A 25,077-nucleotide genomic window follows, 5' to 3' on the forward strand; every position below is an offset into this window, starting at 1 on the left:
AAAAAATAATAGCAGTTTTTAATTAATATCGTCAAATAGTAGTGTAATATAATCACGTACATATACATTCTTTGTCAGTTGACACATGCACGATTATTATTAAGTAGGTGTTAATATCACGCATGTATAATTTGACATCCTAACTTTATTACGTATAAGTATGAGACCACACAAACAATATTTTACTTAACAATATAATTTATTACATATGTGTGTACTGTACACTAATAAAATACACAGATAAAACACTCAAAGTGTAAAGTTACTTGAAACGCACAGAACATAATCACTACTAAATTAGCATCCAATGCATATATTCCTATTATTCTAAAATAATTTTAAAATTAATAAGCATTTATTTTGGTGAATTTTAAGCTTCAACGAAGTTGATCATAACCGAAACTTTGAGATTCAACAAAAATTTAGCTCAAATATAAGTAAAACAGTTTTCTTTTAAATACTCTTTATCTTTTAATATTTTAAACATCTTAAAATATTTCATGTTATTTAACTGTAAATTATATTTTAAATTTCAAGAATTATTGTTTTGAAATTTCCATTGCTAAAAAAAAATGTGTAAGGAGTTTCTCTTTAAATTGTAATTCAAATAATATAGTCTTAAAATTAAATGTATTTTACAATGTATATATTTTTATTTAAGTATAACTATAAGTAATTAAATAACAATAATATAATACAACATTTATTTTACATTATCAAAAATATTCCATATTATAGTTTATTATCTTTGTTTGAGTTAATTTTGATCCTTTTCATAGTTTTTATTTATTTATTCAATATTATAGTGTCATTTACTAAATTATTATTTTCAAGTTTTTCTAAAGAATTTTATTGAGTATTGGCAGGGCTGGCCCAACAAAAATAGTGCACTAGCAAAGACAAATTTTACCACCTATAAAAAAAAAAATTGAGTTCTTATTTTAACATAGCCCCTCCCCTATTTTTTATGTGACATATCTACTTAAAAAAAAATTTAATTTTTTATTTTATGGATAAAATTATATATATAAAGAATTAAAAATGATTTCTATTACTATTACTCAAAACCCATCACTACCGCGACTATCGGATGTGTGGTTGTTTATATTTTTTGAATAATTGAAAACGCCCAGCGTAGGCCGTAATATAAAGTAATATAATAACTTTAGACAATATTATTTTATTATCTAGGTAAGTGCTTTTCACGAATTAATGCGCTTAAATATATTTCTTATAAAACACCAATAGAACTAAAAAAATTTTTGGTTCAATTTTGAAAATGCCGCTCCTACTAAAGTGCCGCTCTAGGCAGGTGCCTAGCTCGCCTATACTTTAAGCCGGGCCTGAGTATTAGTAAATATTAATCATAAGTATATCTACAAAATCTATAAAAGTAATGTCAAATAATACTTCATATCTAATATAAGTAATATTTCGTAACAAATAGTCACTTAGATTCACATTAAATTAACTTTTGTATGTTAACTATAATTTAGTGCTTGCATATACAGTGAGTAATTTGTCAAATCTGTAATGTGCAGTAGTCTTATATAGTACATAATTTATCAATAAAATTAAATGAACTGCACTTTAAATAGTAAATTCAAATGACACTACACTCACTCCAAAGACTGTATCATCAAAGTTATTATAGGTTGACTTAATGTTGCTATTAGTACATTAGCAGTAATTCAAATGTTTTACTGCTTCTGCATTCTGTTTTTCATCTTGTCCGATTTCAATGCAGCGCGTATTTCTTACTCGCTATAAATTACGTAGATTGGGCGATTAATAACGTCGTGTAGTAAGTGCAGTTACTCGCGTGTCACTTCATAAAACTCGGGCCGGAAGATTTCGAGTTCATGAACAAATATGAAATAAGAAAATATACAATAGTTTGAGAATCTTAAATAACTTGGTTGTTGTACTTAAAATTGATGGCATAGACCCCCGATTAAATAATAAATAGTACGTTTTATTTATTCTATCTGGCAAATGCTCCCAAAAAAAAAAAAAAAATACTTCTGATATCTGGTCGTAAATACATGTATAATGTGTGTATTATATATGCATACAACATATGAGCATACGTATGTGATTTAATCATTATGTGTCATCCTAACTATAATAACTTTAGCTAAAAACGGAAAACTTTATTTTGAACTAACTTTGGCTAATAACCTATTGTAGTATTGGTTATTTATAATAACAAAATCCTTGATTGTAATTGAAATAGTAAAAATACCTGTATTTCCATATTAATAAATCACTATATTATTCAATGAAATAAAATCATAATATTTTTTTGGCGTTTTTATTTTCCTATGATGCTCGTATTGATGATCGTTACGCAAATTTTAATAATATTTCATTGTAAACAGTATTTTAATTGAAATTGGTTATTTTACAATTATATTAAGTATGAATACATTAGAAAGAACTATAATTGTACAAAGTTGTACGATGCTTCATTGATAAATGTAGTTTTTATAAAGTCATACCAGAACAAAATTTATTTATTTTTTATTCATGGACATGGTTTAAAAAAAAGTTATGTATATGATAGTTAACATATTAGTTTTTTTGTATTTTTTAATTTTTGCAAATTTGTTATTAAAAGTCTTCAAAAATTGTATAATCTCAACTAATTTTGACAAGTTACAAAATTATAATTGTTATTAGTTACAAAAAAAAATCTAGGTATAATATTAACAAAAGGTATGCAATGTTATTTTTCATAAAATAAAATCTAATGATTTTTTTATTTTTATTCAAGTTGTTCTATTTATTTACCGCTTATACACTCAAGTAAAATCATAAAATGCTTTCAGAAAAGGTATTCCTGAAAATTATATTTATTTTTATATAATACACGCTTAATAGCTATTTAAATTCCAAATATATATATATATATATATGTGTTTAAATCCTATTTTACAAGTTAGCTTACTATACACACACTCACATGAAGTATATAATGTACATTTTTGTATTCATAACTTACATCACGGTAACTTTAATGTTAATACATAATAGTTCTAAATTCGCCGTTTTCTTACTGTTAAAATGAAACAAGAATGATGCACGAAGTTGTATTTTACTACCGACACAATATTAATACGTAATAAAAGCCGTTGAGTATGATTTACTAAGTGTTTTAACATCTTTATTTTTTCTTACAAGTTTACGACTTCCAGTTCAAAAAATGTATTGTTTTGTCTATTGTACTTTTTTAGAACCCATAAATTATATCCTGACCTTGATACAGAGCAACAGTTATATATACCTTCCTTTTTAGTTCAAATTACCAGAAAAACCTTTGATGTGAGTTGGCAGGATACAACCAATGTCCAGACGGATGAATTCAGTAATAATATAATATTTTTCATTTCGGTTCATAATTATTATTGATGTGACAAAATGATACCATGATATTTAGGTAGACGATAGACACTTTGTAGTAGATCTACTTGGTTAATATGATGCTTATATGACTATACAAACATTTTCAAAATATCCATGTCCTAAAATCACTGACGTGAACAATTAAAACCATTAAAGAATTTAACTTAAAATTCTTCAAATATGATTGTTAAAAATTAACGGAAATCCAAAATCAACGTATAATCAATCTGTTATTTTTAACATTTAAACAAGTAAACGATAGGGAAATCAATAAAAAAAATACAAATAATTTAATTAAGCTTAAAATTATTTTAATATGTTATAATTGATTATTATATATGTGCACAAATTATCAAATTGATTGTTTTTAAATGAATATTGAATAATAATATAAATGATTAATTAATAAAATATAATGGAGTGGATTTATAAATTGTACATGCATTTCTGAGTGCATTTATTATAATCATTTACCAATTTTTTAATATATAACTTCTATATGTGACATAATATTAAATCAAATAATTGTATTCCTTCGTTCACCGTGATACATAAAAAATGTAGCACCTAAATATTTAATTATATTATACACAAAGGTTAGTCCATAAATTTATTTTTATTCCAAACTGTATTATTACATTAAGACAGCTATACAACAATCATTGCCGTATTTTAACATAAAACGAATGTATTTTAAGAATGTATGTTTGATACATATATAAATAATAATTTCCAGACATTTAATATTATCATTTAATTTTTATTTATTAGCAGCATTTTTGTATCATAAAGTCATTATAAAACATTTATTACACACCAATACGTATAATATTTCACAATATAATTTACTACTTCCATGATAATAATTATAATTGTTATGATTTCTTATAATAATATTTTGTTATTAAACATTATTAGCCACTGAACATACAATAATTACAATATAAAATTAACCATGGAAGTAATGAAAAACATAATCCATCATTTCAACAGTAATATTTTTATTTTGAGCTAAATTATTGTGAAAAACATTTGTATTAAATGTAATTAATTTATATCGTATTTTAAAATATAAATAGTATCAGCACCAATAATCAATATTTTTGTCACTAAATCAACTATTTGAAGGCATGGAATCGAACAAATAATGGTTAGTTTTTATTTGCTGATTATAATTTATTGAGGAAATGTGTGTGTCATAATAGAAAGTAACGAACCTATCAAATTGTGTTTTAAGACGTAATAAAAGAATTATTTTTGATTTGATCATGCGGAATTTATTAATGTTTTGCATCAGTATATGAGATCTCCACAATCGATCATACAAAGTCAGCGTGTTTTTGTTTACTGACAGGACCCGGTTTTTTGTTCAAGTGTATATTGAAACACAACCTGCATTTCCTATTCCCCTTGCATTAGACCACCTATTAATAATATGCACCGTTGTTCTCGAATCCGATCTCGTTTTATGGTATTCGTTCTACATAGTTATAATAACTGGACCGACGTTATCCAACTGTCCATCGCACAGCGCTCGAAGGGTCACATTTTTTTGTAACCCTATACATAATATTTGTGAGTAATTTCTTTTTATTTTATTAGATAATATTATTAGGGAACACTAGTTTGAGGTGTGAATTGTTTTCACCACATTCCACTGGGGTGCGTTTATTCTGTATTCACTTACCAACAGCTTTCAATGTGTAAAACGAAAATATCTAAGGTTACGAGAAGGGTAATTTCAATTGCCTGTTATAATGTTACTACCTGTAATTTTTTAATGACTAACATCGATAAAATTGCTATAACATTCAATAATAATATTATTCAGTTATTCATTTATAATTGCTGAGGATTACTTAATCTCTTATAGAAAAGAAAAATAAATCAAATATCAGGCTCTTAATTTTTTTCCAATTTTATATTGTTAGATAAACTACAAACAATTTCATAATTTTACAATTACAAAATTATTCAAGTTACCGCATTACTGAGCATAAATATAACAATATTATTTAAATAATACTTAATTTTATAATATAATGAGATGAAAATCACACAAACGTGCGAAATACGCATGGGACAAAACCGCACACATATTTTACTCGTAAAATACTGGGTATCCCATTACCGCACACGTATATTTTAGACGATTATCGTCGCTTATCGAAAATACGAATTACCATATTTAGTGGTAAATTTGGTTTCCGATGCTTTTAATGACATTTTATCTGAAGCTCCAAAACATATAAAATGCACGACATTTGCTAATTATGTACTAGAGAATTACATTGACACTGAACAATTTCCTCCTTCAATGTGGGCTGAATAACCTAATGGTACAAAAAGAACGACTAACGGTGGTGAATCATATCATAGTCAACTTCGGTTTGAATTTAGTATGCCGCATCCATCCATCTATTTTTTATATTGATGTTTTAATAGAATAACAAGTGATTAATGTAGCGCAAATGCGAGAAATTAAGAAGGGGACTGAAGCAATATTGCGGAAATGTGACCGAGAAAGAGAAGCCAATTTGGTATATCAGTACCTACTCGCTTTTATTAACAGACTATAATGGAATATATAGATAAAACAAGTTTAAATATTTAATCCATATAGGTGCCTAAAATATTTTATAAATATATTTACATTTAAATTTTTATATTGTATTATTTATTGTGTACGGAATTAGGCTACCTTTTTATAAATCTATGTGGTATCGTACTATTTTTGTGTGCGGTATTGGGTTATACATTTTGTGCGGTACTGGGTTATGTTTGTGCGGTAATGGAAAACGCCAAAAACAAATATAGCCATAATTGACTGAGTCATTGTTTAAGAATATTGTTTTTCCATAAAATACTTTGTATCTTAATTAGTTTCAGTCTTAAGAAATCAAAGTAAAATATATATTACTATGAATTTTTATTTGAAATTAAAATGCATTTTATTTTCATCATTCTATTTTTATTGATATAATGTTTCATTTACAATAAACCAATGTACAAAACGATTTCTTTGCGATGTAAAATTTGATTGAAATGCTTCAAGTCTCGATTGCATTGAGTGAATTTTTCCTCACTGCTACTAAATTTTCTTAATGTAGTATACTTGCTCACTCACTCGTCACGTGCTGAACATATGCTGCTCACCCGCGATTAAAGTTGACGAACAGGCTACTTTTGTCACTGGCATTTTTACACTTCGACGAGTAAAATCGCTTTGTGTCATCGACATGACTAGCAAAATCGCAAGTGTACTTGTGACTATAATCGTGGTAGTAAGATGTTCGGAGGCTTAGTTGTTATTATTTCTCATTTATTACGTAAGGAGTTTGAAAAAAATGAAAATTTATTTAAAATAGTCCTTAAGTTTTATTTTCCAAAGTAATGGATATTGTTCGTACATTTTTAAAAAAGATCACTTTTATTTTTACTATTCCATTTCAATGTTTAGAAATTAAAAGAAAATACCAAAAACAGCTTATAATTAATATAATAATATTTTATCATTTTTATAAATAATACTTATTATTATTTATTATTACGCAACGTATGGCTGTCACACATCACATGCATGAGTAAGTGAGTAAGCGAGCAAGTTTACTGACTGGAGTGACTTTGTTCGCTGATAAGCAGCGAAAAAATTCGCCCAATCCAATCGAAGATAAATAAATTAACTAATTAATTAACGTTTGATGATAATTAAAACACCACTACAATTTGCAATACACATTTAAAATTAATTATTTTTGTTGCCAGCAACATATTTCCAATACTATGTCGTGTTATAGGTACTTAGTATATCATGTAAAACTATACATAAATATAGCGTAGAGTTAGCTATAAAGCCTAATATTATCATGGTAATATTTCGCTACTGGAAACCGGTGCTATAACCCGCAATTATTTTTAAAATGGTAGGCGCTTTTATATAATTGAGAAGAATTAGTATCTACGTATACGAAACCAGCCACTTTATACGTGGTAAATTAGGTAAAATTTGAGTATTCGAGAATAAAGTTTAAATATTGAAATCCGTCTACTTTGGCATACTTGATAAAAACCTTATCAATAATGCAGCATAATCTTATTTTCATTATGATGCATTATATTTGTCTAGGGTTTAATGGGATCCAAAACCAAGTGTAACAACAATATAAAATAATATGATTTCATAAAAATTAAACAAATATTGGATAATATATTCCGTTTAATCGGACAGTATAATTTACTAGTTGTATGTTTTATATTATACATATTGATTTTGGTAAATTTTTAAACATAAGCTGATCGAGATATGGTCATAAATGTTATAAAACTGTAATCGAGGTCATTTTATAGATATTAGTTTACTTTTAGAATACTATTGTAAATGATGAAAATACATTTAGGTGAAAACAATAATAATTTATTTTCTACTTAAATAACAACTTAAAAACTTAAGTTTACGAAAATTAAAGCAATATATTATTCGATGAACATTATATTTTATTCAAGTAATTAAAAATAATAAAAATATTTTGCTTAATCGTAAACAAAGTTATAATGTGATTATCATGTTTGTTTTGATTATTTATTATTTATTATATTTTATTGTCATGATTATTTATTAAATTAACATTATTTTGAAAGTATGTGCTCTATACATAGACACTGTATATTATTTAGGGTGTCTACGAAATTGGAAATATTTACTGACTCGTATTTAATGCTAATATTGACCACGTAATTTGTGCATATAAAAAATAAAATGCTTACAATATCGATAAAGGAAAAAAATCGATTGAACGCCATGTGTATAGTCAAATTGCCTAGAGGTAATATACATTCTATGCGTGGATTATATTACAAGAGAACCTACTGTGAAGTTCACTGTTGATTCCGTTTCCGTCTAATTACATGATTTGTTAACCAACCGTTTTAACCTTCGATTAGTTTAAAATTGGTCGAGACACAATATACCTACTACATGTTATATACATAAATGTATATATATATATATATATATATATATTTATATAATTATCTATAAAACATGTGCAGACCGAAGCCCATAATTCCCGGACGTCCTCAATAACCTATATATGTCTATAAAGAGAAACACCTTTACGTGCGCGTATATTTCATTGGGTTCAAGAAAATATAAGAGCACTATTTTTTTACAATAGGTATGCTGAAAAGAAATAGTAAATAGTCAATAATATGTTCTCATACTGGCGCTAATGGAACAACAAGCAAACATGAATTATAAACCTGCACAGTTATTGTGTGACCACAAAAGAGGTAAATAAAGCATTCGGGTTAACCTCTGTAATTTCAAAGAATTCTTTCAAGTTTCAAGTAAATGGTATAAACTTCACATATCTTAACGTAATTTTATCTTGAGTTCACAATACAATACTCGTTATGAGATTTTAGATTCCAAGTGAAGAGAGGAACATATTGATTTTACCATGACCGAGATTCTTTGTTATTTTATATGGTTGTTCACATGAATCCGACCATCAAAAAGAGGGATAATTTTTAATAAAAAATGTTGTCAAAATGAACAGAAGATAATTTTTTAAATTTGTCAATAGTTTTTCAAATAATTGAGAAATATGACAAAAAAAAACCTACGAGGATATCTGTTTTCGATAAAATTACATTTTTTTAAGTCAAAAAATATTAACTAAAGAGATTTGTAATTTTCAATGAATACTAGTATAACCGTTCTGTTAAGGTAGTAAATATTTTAATACTTAAAAATCAAAAGATTTTTAATTTTTATTTTGTGTTATCTGCAGTTATTTTAAATAATTACTCATTTACATAAATAAAATAAATGTTTGGAAAGTCATAATACATTTTTTTAGACGTTAAAAAATAAAATATTGACGAAGGTAGATATAATTCATTAAAATATCCGAATACCAAAAACACTAATTATTTTTTTAATAATTAATCGTAAAAACTTCAAACATAAAGTGGATACTTATCTTGTAGACTAACTATAACGTAGTTGGTACGTAATTTTATAAGTATATATTATATATATAATTCTAATTCCCAATGGAACACCATCAAAAGCTATAATTATATTACGCCCCGAAGTTTACGACGTAAAAGCTCCATCCATAATGGATAGGGCTGTGCCTATACGTACTACGTGGATATGTGCCAATGTAATTTGTCATCAGTAGGCAAGTAGACTATTTTATGTGATTGTCGTTCATAAAAATACACAGAGATTATTCGATCATATTCCGTCAAATAATTTACAATTATAATTCAGACATTATTGTTCCACTGCATAAATGCTGTTTAACTTTAAGTATAACTTAAACAAAATGAACTACTATTTTTATGCATATTTTAAAATAATACTTTTTCATAATTGTGCATAAAATAATGCATCAATTGAATTGATGTATATTTTTTTAAATTTTTCTTGTAAATGTATGATTAAAATATAGTACCACATATTTAATTCGCTGTCAATATCAAACATTATATGTTGTCAAGGCTCATTCACAATATATTCTAATATTTAAACTGAATATTTACACTTCCTTAGTCTTACAATTTAATAGCTTTAAGAATATAAAATTAATTTTTCTTAGCTTTAAAATAATGCTTTTTCATAAATGCACTTAAGATTACAGAACAATTATATTAATTGAGTTTTTTAATTCTACTTATGGAGAATGTATTATAAGAATAGTACCACGTATTTAATTCGCTGTCAATACGAGTAGTATGCATTTTAAGCTGTCAAGGCTCATTCGCAATACATTCAAACAAATCAAATTTAATATTTACATTTATTTAGCCTTGCAATTTATTCTATCAACCACATAAAAGTTTTGTAAATTTAAAAATATTATGTCAGTTTTTCTATTGATTGGTGGAGGTTTATGAATCGTTAATTTCGTTTCAAAAAGAAATTTATTATAAATTAAACTGTTCATAGCCTAGTTACAAAATGTATACAATAATTTAGATATTAGAATCGTACTGTTTTTAAAAAAAAAAAAAAAAAATAGGCTAATAATAATTCAATAAATAATAAAAAACAACTAAATTAATCGAGTTAAAAGTTAACTTATAATTGGTTAGGTTATTTAAATTAATTATTTTATTCAATCAAACAGATTCATAAATATTTTATAATAAAGTTTTTTTTTTTTATTAAATTTTATTGGCTAACAGTAGAAACTATTTAGCTCAACTAAATACGAAGAATATATGTTACAATTAAATAATATAGTTAATAGTCTATATTTTCTTAATAGTCTCCTTGTATTTTTATGATAATTTAATTTAAATAAGTAGCTTAGAGGATCCGATTTATCTACAAAGTTTTTAATCTTAAAATGCTATGTTCAAACAATAAGTCTTAAGCAATGTTGAAGTTAGAACCTGACCATAATGAACTTATTTTTCTTAAAATGTTTAGTTTGAACATTTCCAATATCTCATTATTGAATTACATAAAATATCACTGACAAAAAAAACATATATGTATCAATCACAGTGATAGTAACATACGTTTAATTTCCAAGTTCAATATTTTTAATTTTAAGTTTACTATACCAGCTAAGTCAAATATAAAAGTAATCTTAAAACATTCGTTAAAAATAAATTACGTCTATCAAAAATATCAAAAAGGGTCTTGCTACTAATAACTAAATTCTAAGTAATGCCATTAAAGCTAAAATATATTCTAAAAGTTTCACCCGATTGACTAAAAACTAAAAGTAAACTTAATGCAAAATACTCATAAATACTTTAACTAAATATTCCAAAATATTTTCAAATAATCTTACCTGGTTAAGTATATTCGTAATTTGTCTTTTTAAAAAAAAAACAATCCATCTGAAAAATAAAATAAAATATTTAATAAAAAATCATACTAAATCGTAAAAAAACACCATAAAAAGAATAAGTAGATACTTAACATTGTAAATTATTATTTATTTGTAAATAAATAATTAATACAATTTGTATTTATTTTATATATTTATTCAATATAAAATAAATCATATACAATACTTTTGGATAAGATAGTAACAACATTGTTACAAAGAATTACCTACATTATAAAAAATAAGATACCTCAATGTGTCGATAAAGTTACATACACATATCACAATAATATTAAGTATGCATTTTTAACCAGTTAACATTGTGTTTACTTAAAATATTCGTTACCACCAACTAATTATTGGTTGTTAATAATGTATCATCATTTTTATAGTTCAAAACATATTTATTTTAATTTAACTACTGTTTAGATATTAAATTAACTACTCAAGGGCCAGGTAATTCTATATAGATGTTCTCTAAGTATGAGAGAATTTATGCATTTATGTTGTAACATTTTATTTTCCACACAAAGGCACCGATATCCCACTCATGTCTATTTAAAAACTATAAAATACAACTATGAACATATTATATAAGGTATGTATTTCAATTTATTGATAAAATAAACAATACATGTTTTGACCCTCTCTACCACTAATGCAAGTATCATGTAAATCGTATTCCTTACACGTGTGTTTTAAAAACATTTGGGATCAGCAGCGTGCTAGAAGAAAATATTCATCATTATAAAAAAATAAAAAGGAAAAAATCAAGCGATAATAATACCCCTTCGATTTTATAAAACAATTAGCCCCAGGACTTTCCCCAAGTAAGTAGTTATTCTTCCACCCCTATAACTGTGATGTAAGTATTGAAGCAATGAATTTGTTTTTACAACCAAACAAAGGCAATCTGTAATCCTTTCGGCCAACGATATTTATGTTCTTATATATTGAAGGCGTATCGTTTTTCTATATGAAAAAAACATAAGGATATCTAAGAAATTGAAGAACAAATAAAAATCCGTGTTGTTTAAAATAAAATACTAAGTACAAAGTATCAAAAATTGTATTCTTAGATTATCTAGAGTGTTAACCTACTAACCTCTAATAATTATCATGTTTTATGTTTAGGAAAAGTACACAATTATGTTTAATAAAAAAAATAATAATATTTCTCATAAAATATGTCAAAGCACAAAAAACTAATAAGTAAAAATAAAAAATTGAAGAATGTATAGTAATAAATATAATTTTTTATACTTTTAGGAAAAATAAACTTGCATTGTAAACCTATTTAGAATAATGTACAGTTATTATGTTAAGTTGTCACAAAAAATAAAATTTCCTATAAATTGTATTTGTCTAAGTTTGATTAATAAATATTAAAGAATAAAACTATGGAAAAAAAACCGAGAAGTAGCAAATATTCCGTATCCTAAAAAGTTACATAAATACATCTATAACTGAAATCGTTTGTGATTATTACCGTTCAAATTTAAATATATTACTTAGCAATAAAAAGTCGTATTGTTCAAGGTTACTTTCGAACGACTTGCATTTTTTTCTTAATAAAATTAATAATATTTCAAGGCAATCATTTTCATATAATCTGTTTATTATTTTACTCTAAAATTAATCTGAGAAAAATTGTAAATGCATCATTGAAAACATTTTTACCAAGATCTCTCAATCAAAATCAGTAAAAGTTGATTTTCCAACAGGTTTTAAATATTATCGGATATAGAAATCCATTATTCTCATATAATTCAAATTAAATATTACCAAAATTTTAGGTAATTATTACTTGTAGTAATCGCAAATTCAATATTTTCACTACATATTATTTGTTAACCATTAATTTTATTTTAGTCCGTAAGTAGACAATTATTACTTATTATAGTTAATTTTAATTTTATCATGTATCACCATAATATAAGGATGAATTCAAGGAATAATTAGGGGTAAACTCTGTAGGATTTTAATAAGTAAGGATATAGGTTAGCGTGAAAAGACCAAAATCCAAAACCTTTTAACCAGTTAGTAATCGTTTGATTGTAATAATACTAGAATTATACTTTCAATTGGTATTATGATAGGCAGTTTGAAACAGATATGAACTACATAAGGTATAAGTAATACATAACACGGTAGTCGATAATATTAATATTTCACTGTATAAACGATAAAATGATTTTATTAATAATTTATTATTTTATTAAATACAAATAAAATGTCACAGTAATGACTGCATTAGTCTATTTTAAGGACTCGATATTTTATCATCATACCAACGCACATGTGATAATAAAACTAATGTGAACGATATGTCTTCATAAATATTAAGTAAACTTTTGTATCAAAACAACTGCGTGGTATAACAATAGAGTAAGTCGGATCTTATATAAAGATATCACATAAATTTTAGTCCGAAACTTCCAAAATGATTTATTTATACCAATGTATACTCGACTAAAAACACGTGCAAACTGTGAATATATATATTAATAATATAGACGTTGGTATACTAAATAAGACATATCCCGCATTAACCGATATAGTATGTGTTTACGAAAACATTTATGATAATAATAATCTATTATATCATGACGGAAAACTAAAAAACTACCGTGTCAATATAAATAACAGTGCATAGATTGTACATATCCATACTAATACAGGTATGCCTCAGGAAACAAGGCAGTATTTTTGATATAACTATTTAATTCTTAAAATTAAATCTGATATCTATGCATAGCAAGGTGTTAAAATGTAAAAATCAATTAAATTATAATTTATGAACCGTGTACGTATAACTTATTTATTTCTTACATTATATGAAATAATTAAAAAAAAATACTATACTGAATTTATTTAGTATTTATTATATTTACTTCACTAATTACTCCGGAATTCATAAACACAATATGGTCAATTCGGATTATATTTTTAATAAATATTTCAAACACTTTTTTTCATTATAGTCGGCTTTGTGGTACAGCACGTGAACCGGTTTCGAAGAAAAAAAAACACAAACAGCTTATATTGTGTCTTTATGATTTTGGTAAATGTACATATTTTATTATATTAGGACAAGGATATAAATGTTTGGGAACATAAACTACTTCAATAAAATCTCTTCGCGTTTAATGAAATATTAAATTAAAATAATTTCTGACTATTTCTACTTCTTCCTTTGGGACGGACTATAAGATATAAAGAAAAATCATAAAGCATTTCTCGATAGACAGAACCGCAAAACGATTCTTTTACATTTTAATAAACAGTGTGTTCTGAACACAGAAATTATAATCAGAGATCTAACTATGCCCTAATATTTATATAGGTGATTATTATTCGGTAAAAGAATAATCGATTTATGTTTATACCAATATAATATATTAACAGAAACCACTATAGAAAAATCTCGGATAGTGGTGCTTATACGCAATACCGTTAAGTGAAACTTTGGTTTTATTCCGAAAAATGTGTAAACGTTAAGGGGAAAACAATGAAGCGAAATAAAATATTATTGTTTAAAAAAGAATACACTAACATAAATGTACTCATTATTATACAGAGTAATAGACGAGCACATATTGTGTACCGGAAGAACTGGAGGCCGAAATGTCTGGTGTTAATGGACCTCCAGGACCCCGCTGCGGTGCGGTATATCGAGTATATGGGACGACGAGACGGGGAAGGAAAAAGATTTTATATTGGAGTTTATATACGTATTATTATTTCATACTGCTTTTGTCCTACTATAATAATCGTACATATTGTCGGTGTGACGCAAACAGTTAAACAGTTTCGGGGACGATGGCAGCGACAGTGGCGACAAAACGAAGTGATATCTCGGGCCACGGGCCAAAAAAATCGCACAAAATATTTTTATTATTATGACTAGAACGTTAAATTTTGAAGGATAGGCGGCTACGAGAATATCTTTTTATTATTACGACGATAAAAATATTAAAGAAAAAAGAAAATGAAAAAGGTTTTATTTTCTTCACTCGATGACGGCGACGAAATCTTCGAAATAACAAATTGCACCGTAAGTGCGTAATCTATCAAACTGATCGAAAATAATAGATTACACCAAATTTCTCTTATTTCTATTGACAAATATAACAAACAATTTCGCTGTAATTTTTTTTTTTTTATATTAATTGAAACTAAATTATTTTAATTATTTTAATTTTATAAGTTCGGACATATTTTTTTCCAAAGTCTATGAATCAACTGTCTTTAAGTGAGAGCTGCATATTTATTTTACATACATGCAGAAAACTGACCATAAATATGAATAATTTGATCAATAATTGTTAATTTTTAGTAAAAAAGACCAAGTTTTCCGTGAAAAATATAGTTCGAAAAAAATGGTTTTAAATAATTACTTTTACGGGATACGTCTTAGGGGGGAAAAATTATATTTTTAGCAAGTACGTTTTATCTTGACGAATAGATCTATAAGACGATCTAATTGAATTACAAAAAATATAGATAAAACAGTATCAATAAAATAAATCATACACTTATGTGTATAGCATTAAATGGCGTATAAAAAGTATCAAACATTTATAGGAACATAAAAAAACACAAGCAATTTCATTTTCTATTTATAAATTCCCTTTCGTTTATTTTTTTACAGAATATCAATACTTTTGGCGGGAAGAAGCAGATATTTCAATGTTTTATGGAAATCCAGCAGAGAGGATCAGTGGCGTAATTTCAGATTTTTCTAAAGTAGAGTAGTCGGCATACTCTTATTGTATTGCCGACTCGGCGGCTCATTTTACCAAAGTGCGGATTAACGTGTGTGGAGGGGACCACGTCAACAAACCAGTCCAAAAATATTGTGAATTGTATCCGTATAGCGGGCGTCTCATTTTTCTGATTTACAACATGTCATAGGTTTTATAAAAGTCGTATTTATATTTCGATGACTTTGGAATAACAAGACTCTGGACCGTGAAAAATGCATGAGTTGATCCCACCAAAAAAAAAAAAAAAAAAAAAATAACGTCCCTGAGAAGGATTACTACAGATCAGGCCCTGCATTCTGATCGCGGACTTTCAACAAAACAACGTTCGCGAAGCAAGTGAATAGTTTTCAAAACGATTATTTTCTCCGATCACACGGGAAAATGTAGAATTTCCCAGATATCGTGTTATTCTCGATCCACGTCGCGAGTACCTAAATACTAATAACATATTGCGCGGACGCGCGCGGCTGTCGTCTTTGAAATGACGGACTCGCGGCGGCGCTCCGAGGACCGCGGAAAGTAAAAGTTTACGTTAACGTCTGCGCGCGTGCGGTTTCCCCCCCCCCTATCCACCCCACGGCTGCGACATTTCACGCGCCACGCGACGTCCGCCGGAGGAGAGGGATGGTCGCGAACACCGACCACCGCGGCCCGTTGGTGGGGTACCAATGACCGTACCGGTGGCCCGCGGTCCGGCTGTTATAGGTCTACGCGAGCGCGCCAGCTGCACCGTCGTCGGTCGCGGAACTCGCGGCGTCCACCGCCGCGTCGCGCGTCCTCGTCGTCACCGACCGGGTCCGTCGGCACTGCCGGCCAGGTATCATAACCAACCGCCACGCGGCAAGAGCACCGTGTTGACGCGTGTACGGTTCATGTCGTTTTTTTTATTTTTATTTTCCTCCTCCCCCTCCCCCATCGTTTTCGCGTGCACTCGCCCGTGACCACCTTACGCGTCCCGTACAACAAATGCCGAACCGCAACGCATTGTGTATTTGTAATATGGTATTTGTATTACGTCATGTTTTGCCGCGGTGCCCGACAGTCCCTTGCAACGGCCCGAATATTGAATCTCCGTTATAACACTCGTGATAGTCATTTCATGCTTTTTGTCCTGCAAATGGCGCCCCGCGGCCAGATTAAATATACGTGATTACGTGGGCGCTTAAGGTCGCCTGCTGCAGTCGGTCCCGGCCCTAGAAAACAATCCCCGTTCACTGATCCGGAGGATGGATACAGTTATTTTGTACGTCGTAATAAACACGCGTAGGCTTTGGACGTTGCAGACTCCGGTATCGAACGCCACGACGCGGACGTAATGTGTTTTCTCCTTGACACTGATTTCCAACCCGAGTCACGTACGACAACAACAACAACAACAACAATAATAATAGTACTACATCAGTGAAGAAAAAAAAAAAAAAGTCAAAAGGAGTAAAAAATTAGTAGATTTTTATTATAATTCCCGAACGGATATGCGCGTTCGAGGTTGATAACAGCATGCGGTCCTGCTTGATGGCATACACAATATTCAAAGGCGACCGCACGTTTACCGAATGAGCTGGTTGCATAGGTATATATTATATACTTATGAAATAAGGTTATTAAACTTAACACATGCGAAAATAACAGAAAACCAGTTTCAAGTAGTCTGGGAAATTATTTTTATTTTAAATTTGTATATATTATATAATGTGTGTATGTGTATCATTTATAATTCTTGAGATTTATGGAAATCGGTTTTCGTCAATTTTTCAACGAAAATTAAATTCAATTATTTCCAAACCTATCTGCTAATAAATGAGTTCTTTTTATCTAGTTTTACTTTTCAAGATTTTTAATTCTCAAATGTATTTAATTTTTAAGCTGTAGGTATTTAATTGAATAATAATAATTTAACTTTAAATGTTCATTAAATTTATACGTAGACAGGAAATACAAGCGAACAGTTGGAATGTTCAAGACGATTATTTTTAATATCTGAACAGGGTGAAATAGCCATTTATTTGGCAAAAATATATGAGTTTTTTTGTGTTATTCAGTGGGAATATATATCGGAAGTTAACAATATGATAAAATATTTACTCTTTTCATAAATCAATTGGGAATTTCACTCATGACCGTATGAAATATTTATACTACCAGACATTAAATTTAACTTCAAATAACTTATATAATTTAAACTAAAACAATATTTAACAAAATATATCCTTTGTATTACCTATATATATTTTAAGTTAAGATATCGTATTCGATATTTTGGCTATTATAACCTTAAACTTAAAAAAACTGGTATATTTGAATCCTGTGATTAAATCTTGGTTATTAAGATAAATACAAGTTTCATTATTAAGACTATAAAGTTCAAATTCTTCAAAATTAAATGTTTTCAGTGCAAGTAAAAAAATATTACAATAAAAAAAATATAATCCATTTGTAAAAAAAAATATTATATTATCAACTTCAACCTTATACAAAATAATATAAACAGTAGAAAACTAAAATAAATTATTTAAATTATTTAATTAAATAAACAATTTAACGTTGATAAAAATATTTAGTTTTCTTCTTAATATAATGCATGTTTTTTGCTAAAAAAAAAAACCAAATAATTCAACTAAACACTGTTTTATGTAATTCATTACAATCTTTTTCTATTTGCATTAAAATATGTATAAAAGTTTATTGAAAATTTTCCATTCGGTCATTTTTTTTTTTTTATATGAACACTTTTTTAGACTATAAAGCGAAATTGATGAATATGCTGTTTTTTAACCTAACTGTCCTAACTTAAGTAATATATTAAATACAATATTAATGAAATACATTTTAATTAAACACGTTAGCATTTTTTAGTTGTTTGTGTTTTAAATCTAATAATGCTATTGTATAAAATCAAGTATAATAAACAGCGATTGTAGATAAATACAATTACATACCGTATGCGTCTAATATCCAGTAAAGAATTTTGGCATATTTTATGGTGCCCCATTTAGTTTCCAACACAATAATAATCCATACAATCTTTTTCCTTCTTTTTTTCTAAGAAGAAACCTTTTATAAACATATACCTGCTGCTTTTATTACACTCGCACAGGTATTATATACTACCTAATGGTTAAATATTATTGGAATTCCATCTCGAATGTGCGATTTAGACCCTTATAATTTATTTCAAAACTGAAATTCGTATATTTTAAGAAACAAAAATATTATCCTAAAAGTGTGCTTATTAATTTTATAATTTTGTAATTTTAAAATAGGACATAAAACACCGATTCTCTATTATAATTAAAAATATATATTGTTTATTCGATAAACTTACACAACATTTGGGTATACGTTAATAAAGAACCCTATTATTTTATTTGGTATTTTTATTCCTCAACTTTAAATATATTATAAGACTTACGTTTAAATTCTCGGCATAATTGTCCAACGAAAACTCTTTATAACTACACTTTTAAAATAAATAACATGTACACATATATTCGAAATGTATAAAAATTAAAACAATAACATTTAATAGGACACTTTAAAAACACAATTAATTGTTATAAACGCACGAACACTGAATAACGTCGAGAAAAAATCGAAATATTTGATACGCACTCATATGAAATACGGATTCGCACTGTATTTTTGAACTGCGGCGCATGAAGCCAGAATGAGCGGCAGGATCCTGGGCGCTGAGTGCCGGCCACCCGGTCGACACCCCACCAACACTCGATGTACACGTGACGATTTCTAATAAATATAAACGTTTTTACATTTGATATTTTCCGGTACGATTTACATCAAAAAAAAGATGGATACAAAAGTAATGACTATTAACAATATTTCGTTGTGTTTAAATAAAAATATATTGATACCCAAAATAAAAAATATTTTAACTACCTATATATTTCGTAAATAAAATTACATAATATAATTATATCATTATACATTTTATACTAATCAGTAATCGATTTTTAATAATTCTTTAAAAAATAATATAATTATTATAACTGATATATCATTAATGCCTAAAATGTTTGCTATGATTAAAATTTGAAAAAAAATGTACACAAATATTTATTTCAATATAATTAAAGTATTTTATTTTTGCCATTTTAAATTATTAACATTTGTACAAATATATATAGAACATAAGAATTATAGGAAATTTTAAAATACGTTTTGAGTATAACAAATATTTAAATATTTTATTATTATTTAAGTTTGAATAATAATGATTTAAGAAAAAAGTTCATTTTTTAATGTACAAGTAAGTAAAATGTATTATATATAAATTTATTATTATATCAAATAAATCCATGAACAATGTAAAAATAAAACAATATATTAAATTACCAAAAAATATTAAGCGTGTGATGATAAATAATATTATGATATTACTAATAAATATACTAAGTCATTGTAAACATTAGTATGAGTAGGTGTAATGTATTTTAATTTAAACACCAAAACATTTTTTTTAATTAGAAATAACATTTTTTACAATTACATTCCTAAAAATCGTTTTTACTTATTTGAATATCAACCAGTTTACTAGTTTTCTTAGGTAAAACCAGTTTTTGCTACCCCACAAGGAATATTTACATTTTTGCATTCATTTCCCAAGTTAAATAATAATTATTTCCATTTTGACCTTCCAATAAGCGGCGATTTTATACCAGAGCCACTTGTCACGACACTGCCGTTTGTTTATGACAACTCAACACCATGTGATTTTATAATAATTTTGAAACACGTGTAAATAATTGAATAAATGCATTATGAAAATATTTTATTACATTTTTTATTTAATATCTTTATCAAATATAAAAGACTATACCAATTATGCTTCGAAAAATTCAAAAGAAATGAAAGTGAACAATTGTTATTAATAAATATATATATAATGTATTTTAATTTAAAATTGTATTTACTTTAAATCTTGTATGGATTACTTTATTTAAGTCATGTGTTAGAAGAACATGTTAATTAGTACGTATAATATTTTAATTTATCCTTATTTTTCTGTTTAAAGAGACATATATTTTTATTTTGTGATTTAAAATAAAAAATAACGGAAATTATTTAACTTAAATATACTATATAGAAAATTGTAATACTTAGACATCAAAACAATAAAAAATGTAAGCACCTATTTATACAATAGTACATACAGTGTATAGTACCTTCTCAATAAAATTTAACAACATAGATCAATAATTTATTTTAATTCAAAATCTTTAAAATACTGTATAAATATTTCCTATTTATCTTATCGTTAATATTCATCTTATTAAAACTATATTAGCTTATATACAAAACATTGAAATATTTAAATTTATATTTGATAACCATGGAACCAACTACCTTTATATTCACAAATCTTATGCAGGTGGTCCCATATTAATATTAAAGTGTTCAAAAGGGTTTCATATGTAGAGCCTGAAGCAACATTTTAATAATGTTATTATTATAATTATTTCACGGGTATGTATGTTGAATCTATATAAAATATAAATTATGTTATAATTATGTCGACGAAAGCCTACTATTAGAGTACCAAATGATTATAATACACAGTATATTTTTTTCGACAGCATTTAATTAGGGGACAGTAGTTGTATTTCAATTATACAGCAACTTCAATGAATCGACTCAGATACAGGTTGTTTGTGGAAACAACACACATTCATTCTTCTAAAAAAATCTTAAAGAATGATCCAAAATTTACAAATATATGAAACATTTATTTCATTCTCTCTTATACATGAATTAACCGTACTTAACTATTTGAATAATTTACAAAAAAAATTATTAATTAAGTTTGTGCAATCTATTTTTATAAAAATTCCATCTTTTATAATACTTCTCATTTAATAAAATAAGATAAATAATTTATTTTCTTATTTTATAAACATTTTTATTAACTAACTCTTATTATTTTTGAAGACTATAAATAATAGCTAATCTTTATTATGTTATAAAGAAAACTTTCGTATGCATTTTCATCACAAATTAATTCTCATAGGTAAACCTATATATATTCATTAAAATAGTATTAAAATCCATTAATATTAAAAATTCAGTAAGATATTGAGGCCGGAGTGTTTGACCTTTGCCAATTCTCTTCTATAGGACAGGATATATGACGGTGGACATGTTATAGGAAGGTACAATGTATTTCGAAACTTATGAAGATCAGTTTAGAATGTAATATTATGACTGCATTATTTATACATATTTAAAAGCAACAATAACTAATTAAATTAAAAAAACATTCTTGAAATTGTGTCACAATGAAATATTTTATAACTGTGAACTAATCATTATATTATAATTTAATAATATAGTTAAAGTATTTAATCTGTATACTAATATAATTTCGAATATAATGACACAGAGATCTCTCAAAAATGTCATGGATAAAATAATTACTTGAATATTTGTTTACGTATGTTTATTTAAAGTAATCGCAATGAAACAATAAGTTGAAAAAAATTATTCAAATCATAAAAACAATTGTAACTTTATAAAACTATAGTATCGTATAACCAAAATAATAAAAAATTTCTATGTGATTTACTAATATAGAAATCAATACTCAATATAGAATTAATATTGAACATACAAATTACTTTAGCAATTCAATTAATTATACAAAATATTAAATATTTATAAATTTTGTATATATCTATATATAATACACAGTTGCAACCCTTCATATATTACAGGGGTGGGCAACTGGCGGCCCACGAGCCGCATTCAGCCTGCGAGCCTCTTTTATCTGGAACGTAATATATTTTAAAATTACAACATGCAATTTCAAAGTTTATCATCTGTACTCTGACTTATCGATGTAATAATTGTTATTTAGTATTTAACATCAGTTATGCACCTACAGTCGTCGCGAGCACACGTATATACTCCGTGCTATCGTAATTGTGCGTTATCGTTTTCCATCCCGTTCTCGTAATTACTTCATTACGTCTATCTGTGATTATTCGTATATTATATAATTGAATTAATTATAGTATTACGAACGTTGCGTATCGTTATATTCAATATACGGTGTCTTCTTATCAATAGACCGCCACCAGCGGTCTCGTTAATTAGACTCATACCGACGTTATTAATATGCCGTTAACAAATAATATTCAAAATAAATCACCAATGTCCAATCTTTCGAATATCGCGAATAACAATAAAAATAAAAATAATGACAAAAAATTATCGTTTACACTGAATGATGACTGAAACGATGATTTTATTTTGAAAAAAAAAATAAATGACACCTATCAAACTCTTCATCTACGTCTACCCATGGTTCACTAAATTCGTCAACTTTAACTAAGAATAAAAACAAAAAATTATTTAAATCCACGAATCGATTTGAACTTCTTAGTCCAAATGAACCCCCCGAAGAAAGCTTAATGAATGACGTATTCATTGACAATACGAGTAATAGTCATAACACTCATAACGATACACCTAAACCTCCTCCTACAATTTTCGTAAGAGGCGTGATTGTTTATACAGAAGTGTGTACAAAACTTATAGACCTTATCGGTGTGGACAGTTTTTCTGTAAATCCTCTGCAGATCGGTTAAAAATTCAAACCACCAATCCGGACTCATATAGAACTCTCGTCCGATATTTAAAAGAACAAAACGCTGAATTCCATACTTACCAGCTTAAGGAAGACAAACCGATCCGCGTCGTTACACCTACTAAAAAACCTCATCAACAGTAATAAATATACTCACATCAATACCAAATTACTTATTTATAAATCACTACTAAAGCCTGTTTGGACATATGGTCCACAGCTTTGGGGAAACGCAAAAAGAACTATTATTAATAAAATCCAAACATTTCAAATCATCGCACTTCGCAAATTATTAAATGCCCCTTCTTATGTCTCTAACTTAACTATACATACAGACCTTAAAATGCCTTCAGTTTCAGAAGAAGCTAAAGCATACTATAAACGTTTCCATTTTCGCACTTTAACTCATCCCAATCCTCTTGTCAGAAATCTTGCTAATCCTACAATCCCTGGCAACCCTCCGAGACGTTTAAAACGAAAATGGTGTCGTGATCTTTTGGCATCTAATTTTAATATTAATTGAAAAAAAAAAACTGAAAATAAAAATTAAAAAATAAAATAAAATAGCTAATGAAAGTGTTACTAATGGGTGGCTGTTTTCCTCAAAAATTCTCGTATTATGTATAAATATTATTAAGGATACATTATATATATCATGTATTTTTTTTTAATAATTTGTGTATAACTAATCTGTTTCACCTCTACTTACTGTGCCAAAGAGGTACAAATTGTAGATTGCATTTAAAAAATAAAAAAAAAAAAGTATTAAACATCGTTAAATGTCTAAATGTCGTATGTATGTATAAGTATAGCTTTCAATCATAGCTGTTTGTACCGAACTATTTAACTTTATCAGTTTCTTCGTACCATTCATATTATGCTGTCCTGAGTTTTGAATTTATTATTTCCGTGTATATAAATACTAATTAAAATTCATATTTTGAATGACCTTTTTATTTTTTTTTATTCTATGCTCTATACCTCTAGCAGGAGCGCAATTTCAATGAAAAAACTGGGGGTGCTGAAGCCCTTCTATCTTTTACATGATCCTTAATGGTTATAGACACCCGCAAAAAGTACAATTCAACAGTTACTAAAATAATTGGTAAATATATGAATATTTCTAAATTTAAATTGTTCACTTTAATTTTATATTTTTATTGCGCGTATAACGAATTACTTATCGGTAACACAAATGTTTTATCATATGATCACTTTTAGATTTTGACTGAAGCGAAGAATATTATGGTTTTATAATAATGTTTATATTTTATTTGTTTAACACTTTTTCGGATAGAAATACTGGCCCAAAGTTTTTTTCGAGAACTTTTTTAGATTTTAAATTGGCATGTGGTGGTACTTTAGATAGGTTATTTTTTTAAATTATAATAGTTTTTCTAGACGTGAGGAAAAAACTGTCCTGAAATGGTAAAAATACGCTGTAAATAAG

General features: G+C 27.0%; 1 protein-coding gene across 1 annotated transcript in view; it reads right to left on the minus strand.

Annotated features, from left to right (window-relative positions):
- The window catches only part of LOC112689647 (rho GTPase-activating protein gacU-like), a 58,859-nt gene extending 39,160 nt beyond the window's left edge, over window positions 1-19,699 (minus strand). The window contains exons 1-2 of the mRNA XM_025563452.1: window positions 19,437-19,699; window positions 11,220-11,268 (exon numbers count right to left, since the gene is read on the minus strand). The gene's annotated coding sequence lies outside the window, so the exon portion shown is untranslated. The remainder of the gene's footprint in view (window positions 1-11,219; window positions 11,269-19,436) is intronic.
- Window positions 19,700-25,077: the final 5,378 nt, after the last annotated feature.

Source organism: Sipha flava, unplaced genomic scaffold (genome assembly GCF_003268045.1).
Source record: "Sipha flava isolate LNK unplaced genomic scaffold, YSA_version1 45_pilon_pilon, whole genome shotgun sequence".
Lineage (NCBI taxonomy): Eukaryota > Metazoa > Arthropoda > Insecta > Hemiptera > Aphididae > Sipha > Sipha flava.